A 20,769-nucleotide genomic window follows, 5' to 3' on the forward strand; every position below is an offset into this window, starting at 1 on the left:
TAGTCCAAACAAACATACTTCGAAAGCATTTTACTCATAAATGGCAAAAAGGAAAATTGACATATAATCACTTATGAAACACAACGCATACATGAACATAATGCAAGCTTCAAGTTTCATAACAAAACCATTCAATACTTTTGAGAGAAAGAGCAAGATAATATATATAAGTCATACTATGTTACAAAATACTCTACCACTCATATAAAGCTATGCATTTAACAAAATTACCATTCATAATACAACACAAAATCCTCTTGGTGGAGTTTACTCTCCCACCACTTCCTTCCTAGTCTCTGAGAATTCACCACCTATCAGGCACATGAAAGAAAAATCAGGAAAAACATTTACAACACAACAAACTAAACCTACTAATGTGCGTTACTATCTTCACATGTGCAAGTAGCTCAATTTGAATTATAAGACATCCAATTGAACCAAATCAAGGACCAATGGGTTTCTAACACCAAACCTTACAATTCTACCTAAAAATCCAGAAGAAATGGGATAAACTTTTAGTTGCTACAATAATACTATGGTATGAAGCCTACTCAAGATTTCAACAAGATTGAAGGATACAAAGGAATACACACCTCCCAACCACTCCTAACAGTCAAGATACAAGAATGGAGACTAAGGCCAAGCTCTCAAGCTCAACAATCAATACCCTAGATCTATCATTCAAATGCCAACACCAAGAAGAAAAGAAGAAGAAAAACAAGAAGAATGGGAGGATCTAGCTTTCCTCAATAATCTTATTATCTCATAATCAAGGATAGAGAAACAAAAATAAAAGCTCTAGTTTTAGCATCCAAGTTGGAATATCAAGAAGAAAAACAAAGAGAGAAACAAAGCAATGGGAATACTCACTCTCTAGCTTCAAAGGAGAAAGAAGGATGGATAATAGAGCTTCTATCTAGAAGGGGAGATAGAGATCATTCAAAGGAAGAAGCTAAGGAGATGAGAAGGAAGCAAGGGAGAAGAAGGATAAAGGGTTCATAATTTGAAAATGTCAAGAATGCCCTTGTGACAATAAGAAAGAAGTTTGTAGGAAAGATTCCGCACAATCTGTGCAATTTCTCACAGGTTGTGTGGAGCTTAGCTCAACAAAATGTTTAAGGTTGGAATTGGCACAAGCTGTGTCGTTTCGCACAGGCTATGTTGATTCGCACAAATTGTATCATTTCACATAGGCTATGGGGATTTCAGCCCAACAAAAGACCTATAGCTGGGATTGGCACAGGCTGTCCTGAATTGCACAAAATGTGTGAATTTTAGCCTGATAAAAGCTTTCTATGCGAAAGATGGCACAGGCTTTGCTGATTCACACAGGCTGTGCCGGAACTCGATTACAATGTCTATTATAAAACTAATAACTCCCAAACCAAACCAAACCCTACTGGGCACATCCAAAGTAGCACCAAAGAAAAGTCCTTAGTATCACACACACACCATTTCACTGCCAAACTAAGGGTATTTTTACTTGTTTTAATTAATCATTTTTTTAGAATATAGTAAGAATCATGATAAACCATTTGAAAGCCGAGAGATTTGAGGATAGGTGTTAGGGCTCAACAGCCTCATTAACTAGTAGCTCATGGTTCTTTCAATAAGAGTTTGTGATTCCTAATGCACTCAATGCTACAAAGGTATTAGATATTAGATATCAAATGATCATCCAGTTGCTTATAAAACCTTAAACACTTCATAACAAATGATTGCACATGAAAATCATAAGTTCCTAAATTGTTCAATACATAAAAAGCAGGTTTTCCAAGTTGAAACACAATTAACTAAAACACTATTTGCTATTCCATGAACCCTAATAGTGTGTTTGGATTGTGGTTTGGGGGGAACCATTACATATAGATGGGTGTCCATCATAAGTGTCCATTACCTTGCAAGGGTAATGGTCTACCCCTAACCAAGGTAATGACCATTAACCCCATGAAATATGTCATTAATACCCCCATTTTTTACATATATATAATAATAATAACTAAAATAAATAATATTATTATGAATATTTTATAATAAAATAATTAAAAGTACAAAAAATGAAAATTTAAAATTTAATTATAGCAATTAAAATAACAATTATATTAGAAATATTTTACAAATGAAAAAATTATTTGCTTAATACAAATAATTAAATAATGAATATTTAAAAAAGTTTAGGAATAAAAATGTAGTTTTTATAAAGTTATTACACACAATTCACTATTATATATATAAGTATAATCTTTTTACTTCAAAGGGTATAAAAGTAATTTTATCATATTCCTTACCTTTACTTTTTCTATTCCTAATAACTTTTCTCTCAAACCAAACATAGTTTTCATTAACATTCCTATCATCTTATATACATTCCCATTACCTTCATTATTTCTAATCCCATTACCCTCATTCACATTCCGAGAACCAAACACACCCTAAGTGCAATTCAAATACATACAAAAAAGTAGGTTTCCAAAAACCATTCCATAACATCAATTTCCAAAATACTAGCCCATGAAGGTACTAGACTGATTAGGGCTTCAAAAAAATAAGTAAAATAATCTTACAATACTTAAGTGCTTCCTCTCATGTTGGTCGGATCTCCTAGTTTACTGACATCAAGGCTCACTCCTTTCATCCGTTTCCTAGCTAACTGAAGAAGAATATGTTGGTTATTGTTTGTCCTGGTGAGAGAGAGGTCTACATTAGGTTTGGAACTCTAATATTGAAGAGGGTTGAGAGGGTGAGTCATGAGATAGTGGAGTGCCCCCCTTTCCTTTCCGATTAGTACACTCTATCTGTGCATTTCCTAAGCTTTATGCAACCATATTTGGTGTGAGGCATGAGATCGACATATTTCTCTGACAGGGCCTTGTAGTGGGTTAGGGATCTTTCACCTAGAAGTAGGGTTAGGTCTATTCTTAGGAATATGGTGTACTCTTAGTTATACCTAGAATCTATTGCTATCATATATGATGTGAGGTGTTGAGATTGAGGGATTTCTCGACCGGGACCTTAGAAGGGACTAGTATAGGTGGCCTTGAGGTAGGGACTGATTATTATTAGATTACCTCGACTCGTTTAACTCGGTTTAGAAACACATGGTAAATCTTACACTTCATGTTAGATCCTAGGGGAGCATTGCCCTGATACCTCATCTTTATTGATTGAGACTTTCCTCATTTCTACTTTTCCTTTCTTGCTTGAGGCATTCATATTCTTGTGATTGAGTTCATTTCACCATAATCTTGATTCTGATTAGATAACTGAGAAGTAGTTACTACTAATACTTCCGTTCCCTGTGGATTTGACTACCTGACTCATTGGGTACTTTATTATTTTGACACTCATGCACTTGCGGTACATGCATGCAGGAGGTGTGTTAATGGTAAAACCCCAAAGACCTATGGCTAACACTATTTTGAGCTATATTGCATCCATCAACCTTGATCTAAGACTTCTTAGACCGTTTCAACGGTTTTACTCACCTATTCTATGATACCTTTCCTCTCAATTAGTTGATCTCAAAGCTTCCCTTCCACATTTTAGATGACTCTAAGTCTTAGAATCTTAAAGGCAATAGGTCTTCTCTTTCAAATTGTTTTATCAATTTCAAAACTATAGCGAAATAAGTTGCCTCTTGGCCTTTATGCTTTGGAAGTTATCTCTGTCTTCAGAAAATCAATATATTCAACTAGCTTGTCTTGAAAAATGAAATCCTCACCCTAGACAATTTTGCAAAGTGGGGGTGTAATGGTCTTCATGCCTTTGGCTATATGTGTCTTTTGCCATGTCACCATGGAAAACAACTGACTACTATTCCTATGGCATCACTTTGGTCAGATACTTATCATCACTAGATACTTGACCTCACCGTCTCTCACCACGAATAAGGATACCTAGGGCATTCTTACTCAAGCAATCTTTTGGAATATTTAATTAGAAATGAACAACAACATATTCAATTATCTTCTCATACCAACCACTTTGAATCATGTGCTCCTTTCTTAGTCATCTGCAACTTAGAATGCAAAGAGACTCAAATTGGAGTATGAGATGCCAATAATCAAGAATAGCCTTGATTTTTTTTTATTTCGCTTCTCTCCTACTAGCACTGGGGATACCCCTCCTACGAAGGAACTGAGTGATTATCCCTAATGCCCTAATTTGACATAGTGGTCTTGATGGATGATCCCATAAAGTGGTCATCTCCTAGAAGCCTTACTTTTTGCCCTCACTTTAGGGACAGCCAACCATCTCTAGCGATTGGACATACTCTCCCTCTCATAATTCTCCTTTCCACTGGTTGAATTTCATCTACAATGTATCTAGATTGCCTTTCTATATATGTTATGATTTATATGTATTGTATTTAGAAGCTTATTTCACCTATTTAATATTTTTGAGTGATTTATCACTATTTAAAAAAATACAGTATTCACGATGGTCGATCCGAAATCTCAAGAATAAAGTTACACATGGCAAGAGTCAGGAGATGCAGAGTTAAACAAAGAACAAATTAAGTTGCAATAAGAGCTTACAGCAATTGCCAAACAAATACTTCTAACTCTCCCAACATAATGTAATTTTTGAAGAGTTCTCGAACCATTACAAGCAGGGGTGAGCAGAAAAAACTCTAATCCGATAATCCAATATTATATTTGATTTTTTAACCCAAATTTTGTTGTACCTGATCCGAAAAGACGGATCTAGTACCCGATCTGAATTTTTAAAATGAAAACCAGATCGGATCAAGGTTGAGAGAAATAAAAATTGGATACTTGAATCCGATCTGGTTTTCAATATATTCTTATATATATATATATATATTAATAAATTAGAATTTTACAGGGGATAAAAGTAAAAAAAATCCAAATACGTAAATATATATATATATATATATATATATATAATATTTAACTTTTGCATAGGCTAAAAGTAAACAAAAAAATCTCCCTAATCCAATCCCTTTAAAGTACATTCTTTTTTCTTTTAATTTATTTCTTCTAGTCCTCATCACTGCACTTCTTCTCTTTAGTTTTATTGTTGATGAGACATTTAATGCTTCTAAAATATTTGATTTCTTTTCTGTATTACTTAGGATTGATAAATTTTTTATTATTTTTATTGTGTAAAGAATAATATAAGATTTGAATTTTTTTTGTTAATTAAAAGTTTGTTATATTTATTTTTTATGTTATGTTATTACATAAAAAAATTCCACTAATAAAACTTAAATCTGGATCTCGGTATGGGTAGAGGTTTTACCGATTCGAAAAGCTGAGTACCTGATCCGGTTTTGAAAATAGGATTGGGTTTTGCTCACTCCTAAATGGTTAACTTTAGCCGAACATAAAATAAGATTAAAAAAAATTAATTGTTTTTATTAAAAAAATAAAATATCTTGAAAAACAAAAGACAACTTGATGAAGGCAATCTACTCCTTTATCAGCTTTTAAATAGATTTCAATTATTCATTTCATTATTAAAATTTTTAATCTAATATATATTAATTAAATTAAAATTTCAACTACATGTTTTTGTCTTATGATAAATTAGTTAAATTATTCAAAATAAATAAAAAAAATAAGTTAGTTAAACGTTTTCAATACCTTCATTAATTTTGACCATTTCTTCTCTTTGATTTTTCAACTTATTTTTTACTCTTTAAATATTCTATATCTTTAATGAAATTAAAAAAAAAATGATGGAGCATATATACAAAATTCAAAATGTCTTTGCTTCTTTGGAGAGAGAACCCGTTGTCAGTCATCAGCACTATACATGAATATGCTTGACACAAATGCCCTAGCAAGCAGTGGGATCACACCCAATAACAACACCAGAACATGGCTAGCCCTCTCGCCGCACATGGGTAAATTAACACTTCAAGTGTTTTCAATCTTAAAAAAATAAAAATCATAAATATGGTAAAGAAAAATTATTGTTATTTCCTCTTTGATAAGGCCAATACAAATAAATACATAAAAAATAAATTAAAATAAAGTAAGTTTTATTACGGAAAAATTTTTGGTCTAGTAGTATTTTGTGTCATTTCACTTGAGTGAGATACAAGTTCAAAAGTATGGGTGTGTGATTTTGAACTGTTCTCAGGTAAAGCCAAGTTCTTGAGAAGATCTTACCAAGCGTGGACTTCCGTGACAGCAGTGGCTTGTAAACCTTGTAAAATAATAATAATTATAATATATAGGTGGCACTTATTTGATGTTTAGGAACCTCTGGTAACATGGACTTTGCCATATCCATGAAGTGTGTAGCGTTAGTTCAGGAATCACAATTTAAGTCAATAAAGAACAACAAGGGGTGACCAGAAACATTGTCGTCAAAAGTCCATGAGTTCGTCTTGCGAAAACACAAGCAGCTAAGCAAGCATCACCATTGCAGACACTATTCACCTATCCATGTCAACGACCATATTCTATGATCGAGCAAGTGAGATCAAGGCTTTTGATGAGACGAAAGCCGGAGTCAAAGGCCTCGTTGATGCGGGCACCACCGAAGTTCCCCGCTTCTTCATTCATCCAACTGAAACAATAATTTCCGCTTCTACAACTGAGTTGACGATTTCAGTCATTGACATGAAAGACATTAATACGAGAAAAAAAAGAAATAGTCGATAAGGTAAAAGAGGCTTCGGAGATGATCGGTTTTTTCCAAGTGGCTAACCATATGGAGTGCCGAATGAGGCGATGGATGAGATGCTCAAGGCAATAAAGAGGTTCATGGAGGATGATGTAGATGTGAAGAAAAAAATACTACACTAGAGATACCGACCGAAAGGTAGTCTTCAATTGTAACTTCGATCTTTACAGTTCCCCAGCAGCGAATTGGCGTGATACTTTGCTTATTCATATGGCTCCTGATCCTCCTGAAAAGGAAGAGCTACCGCATGGTTTCCGGTGAGTGATAGCATTTAAATTAAGTAGATATGGATTTTAATATATAAGTCTTGTTGAAACAAATATCGGTGTGATTTGAACATGGAGGGAAATGGTATTTGATTATTCATTTCACATGAAAAAACTGGGAGAGGAGCTACTTTTTTGGGGAAGAGGAGCGAGGCGAACCCACTAGAGACTCCAGGGACGTGCACAAGACTCGGTGGAACAAGTGGGGGTAGGAACCACCCGTACACAACTACTATTCACAACTCCCAGAAATGTGCCCTCAGCCGAGAATCGAACTCTCACCACTCGATGAGAGCTCTATCGGGAGAGGAGCTAATTGAGCTGATATCAGAGGCTCTTGGACTCAAGCCTAATCACTTGAACGAGATGGAATGCGCACAGGGAATTGTTGTTGCTTGTCATTGCTATCCACACTGTCCACAGTCACACCTCGCACTTGGAACCAGTATACACTCTGATCTGGGCTTCCTTACAATCCTTTTGCAAGATAAATCAATTGGTGGCTTGCAAATAGTTCATAAGAATAAATGGGTTGATGTTCCTCTCTCTCCTGGATGCCTGACTGTCAACATAGCTGATCTATTGCAGGTATAAACATATACGAAGTGTATGTGTGGACCCCGCCCATGATTAGATCTTGCTTAAGTTGCTAAACATACTTACCTTACACCTTAATCCTTTTTTGGCTGGTTGCTTTGAAAAGCTTGCAAAGGAGGAAAACATGGAGGGATTCCATGATTTCAGTCCCATCTTTGTCTCCTCGGCATTATTTTCCTCATCCCTTGCATTATCACTACTCTTCCTTGCTTCCTTCCACCCTCTAACCTCACTCCCTCTCCATTGAAGCCTTAAGAGTGAAGCACCTCACCGGATCACCGTAGCGGCGACGATCAAACCGGGAGGAACTCTTCATTTCGTCATCAACCCTAGAGGTATTTGTTGTAGGTTGCTCATGTTGTCCGGAAGATAACTTCTCTTTCTTGAATGTTGGTTGTTAGCTTGCTTCTTATGTTTGCATGGGTTGTTGTTTGAAATTTTTTTTGGTGCTTATCCTTGCATGAAAACTCTCTCTTTATGCATGCTAAAACTTGCTCTTGTGCCTCTTGAAGATCCTTAGTTCTTGGCCTCCAAGCTACATAAGTATTTACTCATGGAACTATCTTTATGTTTTTGCATGGATGCTTAAAACCCAAGCCAAAATTCCAGGTTTTTGCTTGCCAAATGAATGTTCAGTTTTGTAATTTTGGCATGTGTGTTGGGCCTGAAATTCCTGCACCCTTGGCATGACCTTCTAAGGCATTTGTATTTTTTTGGTTACCAGAAATACCAGTAAACTTGATCCCTCTCTTGAGCTTTGCATCCCTACTTGTTTGCATGAAAAACAAAAGACTAGAAGCCTCCAAGATGTGGCCAGGTTGCATGTCATGCTTTGATTATTTAAGCATCAAGTATAGTATATATATTTACATACACATTGACTCTTTGGCAACCTTCTTAATATGGTAGTATATATATATATCCACACATGTTGGTCCTGCAACCATAAGTATGTGTAAATATAGATATATATATATATATATACATACATGCATGCATGCATGCATTGATCTACTACTTGTGCTAGGAGATTTATTTCGATCCTTGTTTCTCTCACCTATTGTCCTTGTTCCTATTAATCATTCTATGTTCCCTTCCCACATCATTGTTATTACCACTAGTATTAGTATTATGTTAGATCTACTTGTAGACACTTTCATATTGTTGTTGTTTTAATGGGGTATTTTTAGACTAGCTTAGCATGAACTTTTGTGCTTGAACTCTTCCAAGTATTCATGTATATTTGGTTGGTTTTCCCTTGGATTTTAGGACCACCTTGAGCATCATCTTGGATTTCTTTTGAATTTAGGATCACCAAGTAAGTAATCCCTTAAACTCTTGTATTTAAATTTTGTTGTTTTGGTTTATTTTCATGTAAAATTTCTGAAATTTTGTTTGCATTTATTCTTTAAAAATTATTGTGGGAATGCCATCTATTTATGTCTTGTGTTTTTAGAGGAAGAGAAGTTTCTATACTTAGTTGGAACCATAGTGCTATTATTTGCCAAAACTTATATATGTTATTTCCTTGTTACTTCCAAATATTTGGCAAAGTAATTATCCTTTTTGTAACCTTGTTTATTCCCAATAGCAAAAACTTAAGATTTATTAAGTGCTTGAATCCTTGGTCCACCTAACATCAACTTGAATTACCTATATATTATTTGGGTTATACATTTATCCCTTTAAATATCCACTTGCCTTTATGTCCTTGCCTATCTCCTTCCTAAAATTTTTTTAACATCCTTGTTTTGACAATATTTCCTTTTGAAATTATTTTTTTCTAGCTATTTTTGGTTTTTAGGTGGATCATTTTTTTCTTCAATTGATGAGATACATTAGACCTTGTATTTTTTTACAAATTTTTAGTATATTATTGTATTAATGCATTTCTTCCTTGAGATTGGTCGAATAATTATTTATTGGTTTCACTATTATTTATACTTGTGTTATTTTATTTTTATTTTTTTGTAAATCTTTTTATTTTCTTTAATTTTTGGGAAAATATTTGTGAAATGTCGTTATTATTTCTCCAAAGTGAGAACCAGGCTTAGGTTTGGAAAAAGTGAGTATTTCCTTTTTACATTATTTATTTATCTGCTTATTTAATTATTTACTTTATTTTTATTAGATGAAATTTTTGGAAAATACTTGTGAATATTCTCGTATTCTTGGCTTGGAATTGTATTTGAATTTTTTTGGTCTCCAAATGAACAATATGCAACCCCATCGTGAGGGTTAAACCCCCGACCTTGTCGACAAGTAATTTTTGGAAAATGAGAGCTGCAGTCTGCACCGTGTCCGTTCGGTGAAATAATCAACTGCCACTGTTATTCAGTCTCGGGTCACCGAGGGTAAATAAATGATTTCAGTTATTTTGACTCGGTCCATCACCGAGGGTAAACAAATGACCTTTGGCACTTTCGGTGAATTTGAGTCATACTTTTGGATATTGTATTTATTGTTTTACCTTTGATTTTGTTTACACTATTTTGTGCTATTGCATTATTTTTTTTTATGCCAATTTCAGACCTGAACTTTTGCTTTCAGTTTGTTTTGGATTACTTACTGGGCTAGTGAGCTCATGGATTTATTTTTAAATCCTTTTTCGGATCGAGCGATGAGACCAGTGGATGTTAGAAGACTTCGATAGATGTCTTCTTTGGGATTTATGCCTTAAGACTTATGTCTTTGTATCGATTGTATTATTGTTTAAGAACCTCCTCAGTAGGTCGTCTGTATTTCATTCGCCTTGTATTTGGGTTTGGTTGTAAACCTTAAGTTGTACTCTTATTTAGTATTTTTGTCGATTCACGTTATTTTTCTACTCCTAGTCCGTGTTTTAGGTTTTGAGGCCTTGCAGGGTTCACTCGGGCCCCACTGCGAGTCTGCATGCCGCTTGTCGAGCACTGAGGTTCGGGCGTGACAGTATGCATTAGAGTTCACTGAGTTATGTGCTTGATTTCCTTCTAATTGGGTGTAACAAGTAATATGATTTGTCTTTCTATGTGCTTGGTAGTCGACATTACTAATCTCTTGCATTTATATATGCATTATTTAGAGCTAACTAATAATCGCATATCCATTTTTAATATATGGATATATAAAGTATGAGCTTTGCTTTTTTTTCCAGCTCAAGTTTTTTCTAGTTAATCAAACTAAAATGATACATTGATTACATGACCACATAACATTGTCATGTTTGCATCTAATATACCTAATTATTATGTAGGTTATAATTTTCATCTTAATGACTTTGCAATGTTTATGTCTTTCTTTTTTGATGTGTAGCTGATCACAAATGACAAGTTGAAGAGTGTTGAGCATAGAGTGCTTGCAAGCAAGGAAGGTCCAAGACTTTCAGTGGCTTGCTTCTTTGTTACTCAGTATAGCCCTTCATCAAAGGTTTATGGTCCTATCATGGAGTTACTTGCTAATGGAAGTGCACCTATCTACAGAGAAGTGGTCATAGATGAGTTCAACAAACACTACAATTCTAAAGGCCTTGATGGGAAGTCTGCACTTGATCATTTCAAGCTATAAAACTTTTTTATTTAGTTGTTATTGGATTTCTTTCAACAATAGTATATTCCAGGAAATTTACTCTTGTATGTTTGGTGAAGTGGCATATTTGAGTTTGAATTTTGTGAGAAAGAGCTTATCTTTTGACAATAAAACAAAAATGAGGACCATGAAGCTAGACACTCGTGACCTTGTTCCGGGTAATTTTGTTTCTTGGGTCCTCAAAAAGGCCTCTAAACATTCTCTGTCTCTTTTTTTCTTTTACACGATTTACATTGTGTATTTGTTCTTGCATTGCTAGTCAAGATTTCGCATAAACAATTCTTGCAAAAATTAAAATTGTTGTATATGTTTGTAATTATCATAAATCATTGAAGTAATTTTAACATTTATTTTAATTTAGATATAATATATTTTTCGTTGTAATCAATTACAAAACTTAATTTCACTTTACATATGAAAGAGAACCTAACTGAAATTTTCCCACCCCCCACCCAACATTGTCCTGGGATCTTATATGAAGAGATACTTTAAAGAGGTACATATTAATCTTTAGTCTAACACTTGGTCATGCTGACCAAGTCAAAAATACCAAAAAGAAGCTATTGTGGAGTGTTAATTGGGCTCTTGCATTTGCAGACTGGTATAAAGAGTTCGGGCCCCGAGTTACATCTGAATATAATGGCTCAACCGAATGATATTAAAATAAATCAGAGACATTGAAAGTTTTGGGCGTTCTTGCACCTTCAGGTTGGATGCACAAGGTGGTCCTCCACCAACCGAGCTAGGTCTAAAGGGTGACGAGGTCTGGGAGTAAACTATGGCAAAAAGAGACATGTCGGTCGCTCCTTTAACAGAATTTTTGTTGGCAAATTTTTCATGCACAAGGACTCGATCTCATTGCAGAGGTTGACTAGAAAGAGTTAAAGCTCTTCAGTTTTTCTTTTATAAAAAAATAAAAAGTTGTTTGTCCAAACTTGTACTACAGTATTTCTTTCAAAATAATCAGAAAAAAATAGTATCAAATAATAATAATAGTATGATATTACAATAATTGTTTATCACATTGCCAAAAATCAAATCTTAAAACACAAATTTCATATTCAGTCAAATCAACATTCACACTCAATTGATTGATTTGTGAAATTTAAAGAGAAAAAGGAAATTATTAAAAAAAAAAAGAAGAAATTGATTGTTAATTCAACAATAATTAATAGAGAACTGTTGAATATTAGAGTTAAGGCTCTAATAAATATCCATTTGTACCATCAATAATCATAACAAACAAGAAGAACATCCAGAGACTTGTGAGAAAACACATGCAGATGCAGTCATGGATAAGGTCTATTAGTATTTGATATCATTTGGATGCATGGGATGTAAGGGTTTCCGTAACTATATATGTCCTAAGATTAATGCAATCAGTTTCCAAATATTCAAAGAAATTAATAGAAAACTCTGCATATATAAACTTATAAAAGACAGATTAAGCCTCTCTGATTCATGTCCCAATCCAAGTTTGCTGGACAAGTACTTCAGCAACAACCTGATTCTCATGCTACTATCCCTGCAACACACACCCATGCATCGTCCTAAATTTCTCAACAACAATAATGGAATCTCCATATGAAAAAGCAAGGAATTAATTCTTATTTCTTGATCCTCAAATAGCTCTTGTTTATTTGAGGTAGTGATGGTTGTCTTCTACTGCATTCCAAAAAAAACAAAAAAGAAAAAGAAAAAAATAAGACAAGCAAAAAAGGCATATACAACTGAAACCAAATATGAAGAAGATTTTTGTTATGCACACAAGTGGTGAGAAGAGCATGTCACCAAAAGAGTTCATCTCATAGCCGATGTCGGACGAAAGGGGTTCATGTTCATTACCATTCTCCACCGATCAAAACTGATGCCCTCGTCAGTCCAGAAAATCTGGGCACCTAACCACAGTACTTCACTCAGGGTACTTCACTCAGACCCTAGCGCGCAGCTAGCCAGCTTAGTCAGAACCCTCTGTGGTCAGCACACCCGTCTGAGCTAACGTGGACTAGTCCCAACCGTGCCCCACACCAACTCTCAACGAAAGCACCATGTGGCACACAAGTGGTGAGGAGAGCGTGTCACCAAAATACTGGCCTGTTAGTGAAGGATGCCCACCACTTATATGCACATAAGAAGTCCATCTCATAGCCGATGTGGGACTAAAGGGGTTCATGTTCATTACAATTCTTATCAAACTCACTGGTTTTTTTTTCAGCTTTTAGGACGAACCAAACACCTGCTAATGGCCTATGTGGAGGAGAAACAACCTTCATCATGTTCACTGGGAATCCTTGATGATCATATTGCATGAATGAAGAAGTAGAGATGGAACAAGTAGTATATGTGAATCAACAAAAAAATTTTGTAGTTTATGTGAATTCAACATGCCCAGGTTGCAGTCAGTCAATGAAATTGATATATAAACCAAACGTATGAGCATTAACAATTACATTAAATCTATTAGAAAAAAATCTAAAATAATAGACAAGCTTACCTTACACAAGTATTGCATGAGTGTCGTGTTACTGTTCTGTGTCCGGATATCACTAATGAAAATTTACATATGATAGTCTGCTCAAACTTTCATAGGATGAAGCAGAAAAGATATGCAAATGAAACTTACAAACTATGTAGATGCACTCATCAATGAATTTTTCCAATAATTTAAAAAAAAATAATAACTAATCAATCTATCATACCTTGGCCAATAATATTTTGGCGCCCTCTTATAGTTTGTATGGCAGATTTTAGGGCCTCGAGATTCATCTGAAAATCCTTAAAAAGTTTCTTACCAAACCACCGATCTTTCACAAAACTGAGTACTAAATGCACCGCTGTAACGTACGAGTCACCATACTCTTTTTCCTATAATCCCTTCCACTCTGAATCAGCGCTTCCAAATCTCGTCCTAGCATAGAACCAGGATTCTCACCCAAGACCAAAAATGATTTAAAAGATAACATAGTCTTCAAGCCATCCTATCAGTAATTTCTCCTCAGTTGAACATCAAAATAGAACTATCTTGAGCTGCATTGTTGGAATACTACACAAATCACAAATTCATGACAAAATAAACAAGTAGTGCACTCGAGTTAAAAAACTGTATTATACAAACTTCAAGTTGAAGCCACATCAGAAATCACCCACCTGAATTCACATCTGATAAACTAATACTTCAACAACAATGACAATGGTCTTAGAACATCTTATAAGATCAAAACTAACTTAAAATTACTCCAAAAGAAACATTACAGTGGATTTCTAGTGCATGTTTTATAGAAGGAATGCACGAATATGAAACAAGTAAATTTTCTGTTAGCACATATTCCCAAAGAACAATCTTTGCAAATCAAGGAAAACAGGTAAAGAGCATAGATCACTAAAATATGATAACTGAAGGCAAAAAGATAAAAAATTACAAGAAAAACTCAGAGATTTCATGAAGAAGATGAACAAGAATTATAGATCTAAGAACCAGAGATGCAGAACCAGCATGGTCAAAGTCATTACTTACCCCCCTTACTTCTATCACTCCACCATACTCTCTTTTACATATATACAGACTTAAAATACTTAGTAACTTAGTACAAAAGGATGACTTGACTAAACAGACTTGACTAACTAGACTAACATTACAGTCCTTGATATGCTCGAACTTAAGCACACTTTCCAGATGACAGATCCTAACCCTTTAAATTTCAAACATTGTTTCCCTCCACAAATTCAACTGTAAACTACCATGAAGCTCTGTCAATCTTTAGCTGAACTTTGAATCAGTATCTTGATTTTGAGTGGCTTCATCCTCTTCAATCACTCCATCAATTCCTTTTCTTGATTGAAGACTGCACATTCCCAATTGATATCTAAGTTTGCAAAACTTCTTTGAGTCTAAGCATTTTGTAAATATATCTGCTAGTTGTTCTTCTGTGTTGCAATAAGATAACTTGACTGTATTTTTAGCAACTAGCTCTCGAATGAAGTGGAATTTTACATCAATGTGCTTGGTTCTTCCGTGAAGCACAGGATTTTTAGCAATTACCATGCAAGACTTACTGTCACACCAAATTGTAACAGGTTCATTAAGATTCACCTGATATTCTGATAAAATTCTCTTCAACCACAAGCTTTGACAACAGGTTGCACATAAGGCTACATATTCTGCTTCTGTTGATGACAATGTAACTATGTCTTGCTTCTTAGAGATCCATGAGACAATCCCAGATCCAATTATGAATGTAGCTCCAGTGGTGCTCTTTCTGTCCACTAGATTTCCACCCCAATCACTGTCTAAGTAGCTCATCAATTAACAATTGCTTCTTCTTTTATAGTAAATTCCATAATCAACAAAACTTACCAAATATCTGAGTATTTGTTTTGCAGTTCCAAATTGATTTTTTGTAGGTTGATGTAGAATCTGGATAAAAGATTAACAGAGAAGGCAATTTTTGGTCTAGACTATGTAACATAAATTAATTTTCCAATTAAATTTCTGTAAGCATTGGCATCTGTAGGCTCAGCTTCATCAAACAAACTCAGTTTTGAGCAGGAACTTAAAGGGGTAATGGTGGGCTTACAATTGATCATGTTAAAGCTCTTCAACAAGTCCTCCACATACTTTTTCAGTGATATGTGAATTCCTGCTACATCTTGTTTAATTTCCAAACCTAGGAAATAAGACATTAAGCCTAAATCACTCATCTCAAATGATCTTTGCATATCTTCTCTGAATCTTGTCATCATCTCAAGAGAGGAGCTTAAATAAATTATATCATCTACATAAATGCAAACCAGTAGTACTGCATCATTGTCTCCTGTCTTTGTATACAAAGTGTGTTCAGTCATGCTTCTTTTAAATCCTTGTTGCTGAAGATAAGAATCAAATTTTCCATACCAATCCCTTGGGGCTTGCTTTAAGCCACAGAGAGCTTTATGTAGCTTTTATACCATCTCCTCATTTTCTTGAATTTCAAACCCCTTGGGTGGCTCTACATAAATTTCTTCTTCAATCTCCCCATTTAAGAATGCAGATTTAATATCCAATTAATAAATTGGCTAGTTTTTATAAGCTTCCAAAGCAAGTAAAAGTCTAATAGTGTCCATCCTTGCTACAGGTGCAAATACCTCTTCATAGTCCACACCATATTCTTGATTGTAGCCTTTAGCCACTAATCTGGCTTTATACTTATCAATTTCACCATTAAATTTATATTTTCACTTGAAAATCCACTTCACTCCAATTATGTTCTTTCCTAGTGGCTTTGAAATTAATTCCAAGGTGTTATTTCTTTCAATTGCAGACAATTCAGTTTCCATGGCTTTTCTCCATTCTGGAATTTTGCTTCTTCTTCAAATGTTGTTGGATCAGATATAGCCAATGCAAATGAGCAAAGTTCATAAATTTCCCTAAGCAACCTGACTGTTGCTGGTGGTGTATCTTCACTTTGATTTCCATTTAGTGTGTTATGAATTTCTGTATTTCTAATATCTGCAAAAACTTTCACTCTTTCAGTACCACTGATTTCTGTGTCACTTGTTGAACTGCTATATGAACTGCTATCATTAATTCCTGCATTATTTCCACCGGTCCTGTCAAAGTTGTCAACCACAATTGGAATGTTTGATGGAGCAATTATGTGAGAGTTTCAGCTATTTGTTTTCCATTCCCAGTGTTTTTGTTCATCAAAAACAATATCCCTGCTGATGACAATCGTGCCAGTGAGAGGATCATACAATCTGCAGGCTTTAGATTCAGTAGAATATCCAACAAAAATGCATTTTTGAGCTCTATTGTCAAGTTTTTGTGAATTTTGTTGTGGAATTTTTGTATAAGCAATGCACCCAAATATTTTCAAATGTGACACATTAGGTTTGTATCCAAACCAAGCCTTATAAGGAGTTCTGTTCATTACTACCTTTGTTGGAGACAAATTTGCTAGATAGACACCAGTAGCTAGCCTCAGCCCAGAATTTAATAGGTAAAAACTTGCTATTTAACATGCTCCTGACCCTTTCAACCAATGTTCTATTTTTTCTCTTAGCAACACCATTTTGCTAAGGGGAATAAGGTGCAGTAAATTCATGCTTGATACCATTATTTTCACACAACATTCTGAATTGATTAGACATATATTCACCTGCTCTATCTGTTCTTAATATTTTTAATTTTTGACTAGATTGCCTCTCAACAAGAGCTAATAATTTTTGGAAACAAGAAAACACTTCATACTTATTTTTAATAAAGTAAACTCAACTCATTCTACTGAAATCAGCAATAAATAATAGGAAATACCTGGATCCTCCAAGTGAATCCACTTGCATAGGTCCACAGAGATTAGAGTGCACCAGTTGCAATTTTCCTTTGGCTCTCCAAGATCTTCCAGCAATAAATGGTTGTCTAGATGATTTTCCATATATGCAGCTTTCACAGTTTTTAAATTGTCCCATCATTAGAAGACCAATGACCATCCTATTCTGATGTAGCACTTGAAGACTTTGAATATTGAGATGCCCATATCTATCATGCCATAGCAATGAATTTTCTTTAGGTGCTATAACTGCATTTAATTGCCCACATTTAGAAAATTCAACAGGGTACATGTCGTTCTTGTTCTAATTCACAACTATTACTTGATCACCAGATTTTTCATCATAAATCTTGCACTTTCCATGTCTGAATATCAACTGATATCCGTTGCCAACTAATTGCCCCACACTAAGTAAATTGTGAGCTAGATTGGGCACAAATTGTATATTGTGAATCAATTTTGTTTTTCCATTTCTCATAGTCACATCAACTGAACCTTTTCCTGTAACTTGTATCTCCTTATTGTCTCCTAATTTGACTACATGCATCTGAGTTTCATCCAGCTTGTATAATAATTCCCTCCTTCCTGTCATATGACTTGAACACCCACTATCAAGTAACCAAATTGAAGGTTCTGGTGTTCCAATTTCAGTGTGCACCATGAACAAGTTTTCAGCTTCTCCACTTGCATTTTTATCATCATTAGAACTTGACCCTTCACTTATACCTTTGTCTTTATTTCAGCAATTGGACTGTATGTATCCAAATTTCTTATAGTGATAGCATTGAACATTTCTTAGATTGCCTCTTGTAGGTCTTTGAAAGACTGCATGACCTTCTTGATCTACATAACTGTTGCTCATATTTCTCTCTGTAGTAACATCAGCAGCATATCTACCCCTGCATCTACTGTTACTTCTTCCTCTTCCTCTAAAGAGGCTTCTGCCTCTCCCATGGCTAGGATACCAATTCATATCACTAGATGACTCTTGTTTTATGACAAGAGCTTTTTCTTCTGATTTTGCTACAAACATCTTCTCATCAGGAACATCATCTTGGCTCAAAAGAAGAGATCCATGAGCTTGAAGAGATCATGCCACCTCATCCATGGTGATACTTGTTAGATCCTTTGTCTCAACAATTGCTGCAACAACAAAATTAAACTTTGGTCCTAGACTTCTAAGGACCTTCCCAGCAGCCAGAGATTTAGGCAACTCATCTCCCAAGCTTCTCATTTGATTACATAAATCAATCACCCTTGCAATATAGGCTTGAATACCTTTCATTTTTCTTATCAGATTTTCAAAAGATTGCCTCAAAGCTTGAATTCTCAAGGCATTGATCTTGGTATTTCCTTGGAGTTGTGTTTGAAGCGAGGTCCATTCTTCTTTAGCAGACTTAGCAGTAGCAATCCAAGAGAATAAGGAACGATGCACTGCTTGTTGGACAAGAAGAAATGCATGAGCATCTCTTTGTTTATTTTTTGGACTCTTGCTTTCTTCTTCAGAGAAGCCTTTTTCTACAACATCTGATAGCCTATTAGACCTGAATAAAGTCATCATCATGATACTCAAATGATCATAGTCTTCTCCATTAAATTGGGGCACTGATGGTTGAGCATAGGTGGAAGAATTGGTGGTTGTGCTTCTTGAAGTCATCTTGAGCCAAAACAAACCTTCACCTTGCTTTGAGTCTTCTTCAACCTACTCTGATACCACTTTGAAGGCAAAAAGATCAAAAAATACAAGAAAAAACTGAGAGATTTCATGAAGAAGATGAATAGGAATTATAGGTCTAAGAACCAGAGATGCAGAACCAGCATAGTCAAAGTCATTACTTACTCCCCTTACTTCTATCACTTCACCATACTCTCTTTTACATATATAGAGACTTAAAATACTTAGTAACTTAGTACAAAAGGATGACTTGACTAAATAGACTTGACTAACCAGGCTAACATTACAGTCCTTGATATGGCTCGAAACTTAAGGACACTTGCCAGATGATCAGATCCTGACCCTTTAAATTTCAAACATTGTTTTTCCCTCGACAACTTCAATTGTAAACTACCATGAAGCTCTCTATAAATTCTTCAGCTAAACTTTGAATTAGTATCTTGATTTTGAGTGGCTTCATCCTCTTCAATCACTCCATCAATAATCAGTATCAAAACATATGAACTTTGAAGATATGACACATTAACGTACCTTAGGCTACCTCTGGATGTACTTGTCAGTGGCATCCTAGAAGCTTGGGTATTATCTACTCCTGCCTTAAAGAAGATGCGTCAAGCAAGCCCATTCTTTTACTCCAGCAATGCCTTCATCAGATGTTCTGTCTCAACAATCTAGTCCTTACTCTCTTTTGCAACTTCAGGGGATGCCATAATCGCTTGCCAAGCCATCTCAATGAACTCTTATAGAGTAATCTATAAAGCATACATGCAATACAAAATCAACATCTCATGAAATTCATGAATTCTCCAAAAAGGGGGGAAAAAGGAAAAACCTTAGGATCCTGAACAAGATCAATGATGCAAGGGGAGTAGAGGCAAGGTGGAGGACGCCGGAGATGCCATGCATGGTGGCGAGGATGGAGTTGAAGTCCAAGAGATCGATCTGGAAAACCCTAGATGGTTCGCCGGAGAGAATGGGAGAAAGTAACTTTGTGAGAGATAGACAGAGAAGGAGATATATATATATATATTCGATGGAGAGGAGGTGGTACAGGGAGGGTGACACACCCCTTGCGTGTGACCCGCAAGTGCATGGGTTTTTCAAAGTAATAAATCCAAGGTGAGTGGGTATCGTATCCACAGGGAGTAGGAAATAAAAACACCAAGATTGCTACTTAACCAAACGAAGATGAAACAATGATTGTGTTGATAAGATGTAATGTAGACTAAATAAAAGAAATAAGAAAGAGGCACAAATAAGTGAGAGGAAAGATAATCGATAAGAAGTGGGGTACTCGGATATTGTTCTGCCTAGGATTATCTCTTCAAGTGCAAAACCAACTATTATGCTTCCTAACTAATGCTCAATGAGTCGTGGACATCCTAAGATACACGGTCCCAAACCTAAGTTCAACCGTGACTAACTCTATACTATGTCCCGACGGAGAAATCGATCAGTCTCAACACCTCGCACTGTGTAAAGTTACAAGACGCTCTAAGGATTCCAAGTGATTAACCCTATTCCTATATGTAGACCTAACTCTTTGGTCCAGGCGAAAGGCCCCTAGTCACAATTAAGCCCCAAGATACTAAACTTCACTTCAACGCTTCACTCTGTCCCTCGCGCAACTAAGCCCTAGAGGAGTTCATCCTTTAGCACTTCACTCTATTGTAACCGCAAAGAACTCTAGAAAATAGAGGTA

The 20,769-nt window shown here is 35.3% G+C and overlaps 1 pseudogene; it reads left to right on the forward strand.

Annotated features, from left to right (window-relative positions):
* Window positions 1-6,419: 6,419 nt before the first annotated feature.
* LOC120256136 lies at window positions 6,420-11,066 on the forward strand (annotated as a pseudogene).
* Window positions 11,067-20,769: the final 9,703 nt, after the last annotated feature.

This window comes from Dioscorea cayenensis, unplaced genomic scaffold, assembly GCF_009730915.1.
Source record: "Dioscorea cayenensis subsp. rotundata cultivar TDr96_F1 unplaced genomic scaffold, TDr96_F1_v2_PseudoChromosome.rev07_lg8_w22 25.fasta BLBR01001301.1, whole genome shotgun sequence".
NCBI lineage: Eukaryota > Viridiplantae > Streptophyta > Magnoliopsida > Dioscoreales > Dioscoreaceae > Dioscorea > Dioscorea cayenensis.